Source organism: Arachis hypogaea, chromosome 19 (genome assembly GCF_003086295.3).
Source record: "Arachis hypogaea cultivar Tifrunner chromosome 19, arahy.Tifrunner.gnm2.J5K5, whole genome shotgun sequence".
Classification (NCBI taxonomy): Eukaryota; Viridiplantae; Streptophyta; class Magnoliopsida; order Fabales; family Fabaceae; genus Arachis; species Arachis hypogaea.
The window spans coordinates 125606086-125614092 of NC_092054.1; positions in this window are offsets into that span (position 1 = coordinate 125606086).

Here is an 8007-nt window from a genome sequence, read left to right on the forward strand (position 1 = left end):
ATCGGTTAGACCGATTAGACCAATAAACCAGTAAATCAGTGACTAAAGCGGTTCGATGACCGGTCCAGTTCTCAAAACCTTGGATAAAATACTTGTTTATAAATTTACTATTTTTGTAATTTGTGAAAAGAAAATGCATGCTAACACATGACATAATTCATAGGTTGCAAAAAATAACTATTAATCTCAAAAGCTTTCTGCAAGTTGTGAAAAATTTTTCATTGGTCATTTATGTTTTTCACAAGTTGAAAAATTCTGCTGCAACTACAAACATATAAATCCTATCAATGACCAATATTAATAAATTACACTAATTTTCTTTCACATAGAAATTAATTTTTGTTCATTTATCATGGTATATATATTTTACATGGAGTATATGAACTAAAACGAGTTATTATTCAAATTGATCTCTAAAATTATATTTGTATCTCAATTCGATCTCCAAAATTTTAATTTATTCAATTTGGTCCCTCAATTTGGTATTCGTTATTTGCGTTAGTCACTGACCTTGTTTTTATCATAGAACTATTAACAGCATGCTAAAATAAAATGACAATTACCGCGCTAAATGTTCTAACAACTATCTAAAGTGGCAATTAAAATTTTTTATCTCAATTTGTTCTCTTTGGAGCATTTAAACCCCTAATCATAATTTCATTTAAAGATTTTAAAAGTATCTTAGTAAATAAATTTAGGAAAAAATTTCAATTGCCACACCAAAAAACTGTTAGGAAATTTAATATGGTAGCTGTCAATCTATTTTAATAAGTCGTTAATAGTTCTGCGACAAAAACAGAATCAAAGACTAATATGAATCATAAATACTAAATTCAGAAATTAAATTGAGTAAATTAAAATTTTAAAAATCAAATTGAAACATAAATATAACTTTAGAAATTAATTTAAGTATTAACTTAAACTAAATAAAATATGATAAACCTTTTAACTCTAGATATGTTAATTTGTAATCTCAAACTCCGTGAAAGCTTGGCAAGATGGGGACCCCAGGTTTTCTGACCCCACACATAGACCCATATGTACGTGTATATAAGGCCCTATGAAAGAACACTGCATGGCCAAATCAAAATCAAACAGTCCTAGCTCCCTGCAACTCTTCTCAAATAATCAATGTATTTTATATTTCTGAGTTGAGGGGAATGTCGTCTGGTTCGAGACCATTCTTTTGATGAAGCATAGGTCACTACGTACTCGAAAGAATGATTTCGGACCAGGCTTCATTCCCCCTAACTCAAAATGATGTCTTAGCTTCCATGACCTTTAATTCGCTAGCTACCAACATTCATCATTTCTTTCTGTTTGGCTCCAAGAGAATTACTAGTTGCCAGTAATAATATGTGTAAGTCCAATAGTGCTCTTCTGTGTCTTAATCTTTTCATTTGTTTGTTTATTCAAAACTTTCAACAGAAAACGAAAAGGAAAAAGAATCTGCTTCACTCTTCAATCTGTTTTTGTCTAACAAACTATTATTGATTTGTAGCTAGCCATTATAGATTTATAGTCCTTTGTTTATACTTAATTAGTCCCCAAACGAATTAATATAACCAATCTGCGCTTTGTTTTCATCTTATACCAATCATATTGGAGAACAATGAATGAAGTTGAATGAATGAATGAAACATTACACTGACTATATCATATTTGATTTGCAATATAGCTAGGTTGTGCTGAAACCTTGATTGCCTAACCTTTGGTTTTCTACTCCTCTTTTCACCAAATACGTTGGAAAAACAGAGTTGTAGGTGTGAAATTGTGACTAATAAAAAAGAGAAAAAAAGAATTGATGTGTACGTATACAAAAGTTATAGCTTATCTTTTTAAAGTTGATTTTTTGTCAATTGGCTTTGCTTGTGAGGAGCTGCAAAGAATATAAGTTTTAGGCCTTTAATTTCACTTTATTATTTTTTGTTTTTGTAAGTGCACTTTAATTATGAATTTGTTGCAATAATATTGCAAGAGAATAGTAGGGTAGAATGGAACTTCTTTCTTTTGGAGTACCAATAATGAAACAAACTCATCAAAGTGAAGCTTTGAATTTGACACTTTTTGCATTGTTTCAAGCTTAAGACACTGCCATCATCATAGCCAATCCCTTACTCTCTCTTATCCCATCCTTTCTTTTAATGCTACTGCGGGTCATAGATTATGCATAGCCCTCTAATGCCATAGGATCTGAATACTGGATCTTGTTTATGAGAAATTGTGTATCCCCTCTATATTCCTCATTCTATCTGATCGAGTTTATTAACACCTTTGATGATATCGGAAATGCTTAATAACTCGATTATTTTATTTGAGATTAAATTATTATGTTAATTTTTATAGTTTTATTAAATTTGTAATTAAGTTCTTATAGTTTAAAAACTTTTAATTGAGTCTCTATACCATTTTAAATTTTGTAATTAGGTCTTTGTCGTGTAAAATATATTGGATTTGGATTCTCTAAAGTTTGAATTTCACTTTACAGAGTAAAGTGTGATCTCTCCCCATTGATTTTATAGGTGGGACCAATAATAAATATGAAAGAGAAATTATTCAAGGTAGAAGATTACACTTTATTCTCTAAAGTGAAATTCAAACTTTAGAGGATCCAAATCTAAATATATTAGAGTTAATAGAATATTCTAAAAATTAGAAGATGTTCATATTTAAGAATTTAACCATTAAGTATGTATCTTTAATTTGGAAATGAATATTCTGATATTTTTGCACGGCAAGAACTTAATTACTAAATTCAAAATAGTGTAAAGATCCAATTAAAAATTTTAAATTAGAACCAGAAACTTAATTATAAATTTGATAAAATTATAGAGACTGTCAGATAATTTAACTTAATTTAATATCAATAAATTTATATATATTACATCTATAATTACATACTTATTATATTTAATATTATTATTCAAATATTTTAACAATAATTAAGAAATACAAAATAAGGTAACGTAGAACTGATTTTTTATTGTCTTTCAATTATTTTTGTGATGATAATTATACGAACAAATCAAATCTGTTAATTAGATGATAGCCCTTAATTTCATCAAGTAGATATATAACAATAATAGCAATTTTTAAATTTTTGGTATTTTAAAGGCATCTCTCTCTCCCTCTCTATTATTAATAGAAGGAGATTAATATTCTTTCGTGCATAATTAAATTTATCCTTTCAATTGATATTGTGTACTTATGTTTTGTTTATAGGATTCTAATCTATTCTCTATGTATAATAAACGATTTGACTAGTGTTTCTTTCTCTATATCATCATTCTTATGAGAAAAATTAATAATGATAAATGATGATCTCCAAGAAATAATACAAATAGTAAAGAGCTAACTAAGTATAAAATAATGAACTCTATATAGCTAAGACTCTTTTTTTTCCGAACAATAGCTAAGACTTTCTATCATGGATCGTCTTTGCTACTACAATCCGTACAAATGATTAGAGAAATAACAACATTTACATTGGCACACAAATATAGTATGTACTTTTAGGATGAGATAATAGGAGTCAAAAGAGAAGAGAGACATATTGATGAATATGTTATCACTAACACAAAGATAAAGTTAATTGATTATTCCAATGATCGATAAAGCCTATTTGAATTCCCTTCTTAACATATATAGTTGTTATACATAGACTTTTTTTCCCGTGTTTGATAGAATTAATTTAACGATTTTGCAATTCTATAAAGCATGCATTCAACAAGAAAATCCAAAAGAACTTTGAAAAGTTTACTCAAAAAGAGTGAAAGAGATTTTGTTGGCAATCACTATCACGTAACTTTTGCCTATCACAAGTATACAACAAGCTAATCAAATTTAAAATATACCTTCAGTAATGGCAGATCATATATTCATGATTTTAAAAGACTCATGTAACATGTCCAATTATTTAAGTTGAATGATTTTTAATTGGTAATTTATTCAAATAATTTAGAACTTTAAAAGCTAAAAAAAAAATAAGAGAAAAAACTCAAAACCAGTATAATTTATTATTTTTTTGTCAGTACTTTTAGTTATTTGTCTAATTTTTTTAGTTTAATAATCTAATAATATATTTTTAACCTATATTTTTAAATATTACTAGTTAACTACTGGCTAAAAAATAATAAATTTTGTTAATCTTTTAGTATTTCTCACAAATTAATAGGGGAAATGACTAAAACACGTATCATAGTACTCTTTAAAAAATTATGCCTTAAATAAGTTTGTTATCTCTAACAAACATCTTTTTATTTCTATAAAAAATATTTTTTGGTCTTGGCCATGTAAATTTAAAAATCTTCTATTATAATTTTTAATGTTAGTTTATTTCGTTAAAGATTAATATGACAGATAAATTTTTAACATTTCAGCATATTTCATTAGTCTTTAACGAAGCGAATTGTCAAATTGAGGACGGGAACTAAAATAAAGTTTAAATTTTACTAACATAAAAAATGATAAAAAGTTAAAAGCCAAATAAAACAGTTTTATACGTACATCTAATTATGTAATGTTATATTATTAAAAATAATTACTATTTTTATTAACTACGTAAATAATTATCTAAAAAATATATAATTATACGATTATATAAAATATTTTATATTATCAGTACATTAAAATTAAATTCGAATTATAATTACTGTTAACTTCTTTAGATATATAGTACACAAAAAAATACAAAAATTTGGATGCCTCATTTCAATAATACACCTTGTCTCTAACCTCAGAAAAGGAGAGGAAAAAAACGGGAAGACATACATATATGTTTAGGTTTTTATTGTGGTTAATCAATTGAGAAAGTATGGAAAAACGATGACAATTGTGAATAATATGAATAATGAATTAAAAAAAGAAAATAAAATTATTTAATTTTAAATTTTAAATTTTAAAAAATTAAGATTAATAATTAAACTCATTCACAATATTTACGATTACTCAAAATCCTATCAAAATCTCCCAAGCACTAGTTCTCCTCTTGTTGTCGCAGTCTCACTTGAGCCGTTGCAAATCCCCTCCCCCTCCCGCGCCCTGTCCACCGTTCCGTTGCCACCGTGGGGTTCCCACCGACTGAAACCACACCTTGTTTCTCCGTAAGGAAGTCAGATCCCTCCGCAGCCCCTTCCGTACTTCACCGAGCCGCTGCACCTCTCGATTCGCCACAACTGCAACCGTTGGCTACTGCACCCCCCGATTCCGCCACTACCGCAACCATTGGCCGCTGCACCCCCGTCGGTCGTGCCTAAGCCACCTATATTCAGTTCACTATGTATGCAAATGGTAGTTTTAATGAGTAATTGGATGGTTATTTTATCGTATTCGATTAGGCATAAAATATTACCAATTGCGGGATGTTCAGTTCTCTCTGTAATCGGATGGTTACTGTGTATGCTACGTGGATGGTCATTGTATATGAGTGTCGTGCAGGGATAGTGGATGGTGAGCCAAGCAGCCCGTCAAAGGGAGCACATATTAGACCTTCTTTTCGGCGAGGGAGAAAGAGACACGTGGCCGACGACAAACGCGCGACGGGAAGGAGGAACAATCGGCGATATCGGCTTCTAGCGAGGGAGAGACAGATGTAACACCCTACCACACAGAGCTTTATGTTTAAGCCGTAAAATAGAGGTAGTGTGATATTACGACCTTTAAAAAATAAATATATACGTATATGTAGTTGAAGAAATTTGTAACTAGGAGCCTTGAAGAAAAGTTTAAACAAAAACCACGAAAAGAAAAGTGCATTATACTCGAAAACGTAACACCAGAGAAAAGATAAGGATAACGCATGAGTATATACAAAGAGTCGAGAACCAAAAATACAGAATATCAAGCTCTAGATGCAGCCTGTGAAGCTAAGGCTGGCTGGAGTATAAATACATATATAAGCATAAGCATATATCCCAAAGTAACCCAACATGTATAAAGAAAACATCTAGTTCTCCAAAAAGCCTCTAAGAGGATTAAACATCATATATATACATAGGAGAGTCTATGAATAGAAAATACATAACAAATAACCCTAAAATATAACTTCCCAACTTTGCTTGCCATAGGAACCTCCAGACGTTCACCGAGGCACATCTCGACTTGCATCTGAAAACAACAACATAGATATGGAATGAGAACCGGAGGTTCTCAGTATGGTAATGGTGCCCACATATATAATATATAAGGTCCCAGGAAAGCTAAAGGCGATCCTAGAACTCTGACAGTCAGATTTAAATCTTAAAGCTTATAAATTAAAAACCATAAATAGGGTAAGTTATCTAAGGTTCTTATTTCAAATTCCTTTCTAACTTAACCCCTAATTTCCTTCTTCCTCCAATCATCTAATACTCTGGTGCACAGACAAGCAACACAAGCAAAGCAAATACAAGTAGGAACAGATACATCAGGTAGCAAATATAGTAGGTAAGCATAATATAAAAATCACATAGGCAAGCCTAATTAATGCACAATCAAACAAAATACACATATGCATATAATGGATGTGTGAAACTTGTAAAATTAACGAATAATTAGTTAATAAATTAATTTTTAGTAAAAAAATTAGAAATATAAATTTTATAGTAAAATAATATTGAGCAAATTAAAATATGAATTTAGACACTAATTTTAAAGAATTTGGCCCAAGATTAGGCTGAACGAGTTAAACCAGGCCCATTTTAGGCCCAACCCACTCACCATCAAGTTAAGTAAGTATCAGCCATTCCTTCCCCAAGAATAATAGAGCCCGCTGGAACTTGCATGAAGAGAAGGGAACATTCAAACCCTCACCTAAAATTCAATCTCACATAACTTTTAATCCAGAACTCTGATCACAGCACACACCCGCAACATCGAGCTCTACAAAGTCCAGTAGTTAATTTGGTAAGAAAGCCACATTTTTCTTTTCAATTTTCTCTTCTCCAATTTTAAAATTCAATGTGTATCCATGTTGAATCTTATTTAATTTCAGTGTTTAGGTTCAAGTTAGCTTGCGAGTTTTGTTGGGTTTAGCTCACTTGAGCTGTGGACAAGGTAAGCTTCCTCAATTTCCTTGTGAAATGTTGAGTTAGAGAATTCTATGTTAATTAAAGTGGTAATTATGTTGTTAGATTGGAAATTGGTTGAGAGGTAGAATTAATTTGAGGATATGGGTGCTTGAGATCAATTTTGGAAGCTAGGTTCCTTAGTGAGGGGCTATGTTGATAAGCTTGTGGTGCGAAAATGCTTGAGGTATTCCGGGTTTTTCGAAAAATCGGCTAAGGTATAGTTTTGGTTTTTCGTATTTAATATATAATGTCTTGTGAAAGTTTAGGCTAGATGACCATATGGTAAGCTTGGATTGAAGTCGGTGGTTGATTTGATTAGTGAACATATAAGTACTTGTTGTTAGTATTGTTGAGTTGAGTGGTTGAGTTGTATATTGAATGATGGATGATAATATTTGATATGGATAATGATTATTTGTGGAAGAGTGTTGAAAGCTTATGTATTGATGATGTTGATGGTGTTATGTAATAATATTGAATGTTGATTATTGTATTAAGTATGAATGTAAACTCTTGTGAATAAAATTATTTAAAATTGAGATATGATTGGATATGGAATTATGTGGGGATGTGTGGTTGTGATATGGTATGTTTTAGTGTAGGATATGGCTGTGTGAATATGGTTAATGAGTTATGTTTTGTGAAAATAGATATTTGGAAGATTTTGTAAAAAAACTAGTTTTTGGCCAAAATTCGGCTAGCCATAAGTTGGCTTCTAGACTCTCAAATTATTTCAAGCTTATTTCAGATAAAAATTGGGTCCGTGAAGTATACGCTGTTCGAAAAATGGATGAAAAATATTTTAATATAAAAAAGTTATGTGCGTCGGAAGTTCGGAGGGCAAGGCTGAAATTTTGCAGCATTCAGCATTTTTTTTGCTAATCTGCAGGTCTTGCATATGCGACCACTGCACACGACACGACCAACCTCTACGGTTTGGGCATCTCGCATACGCGAGTAG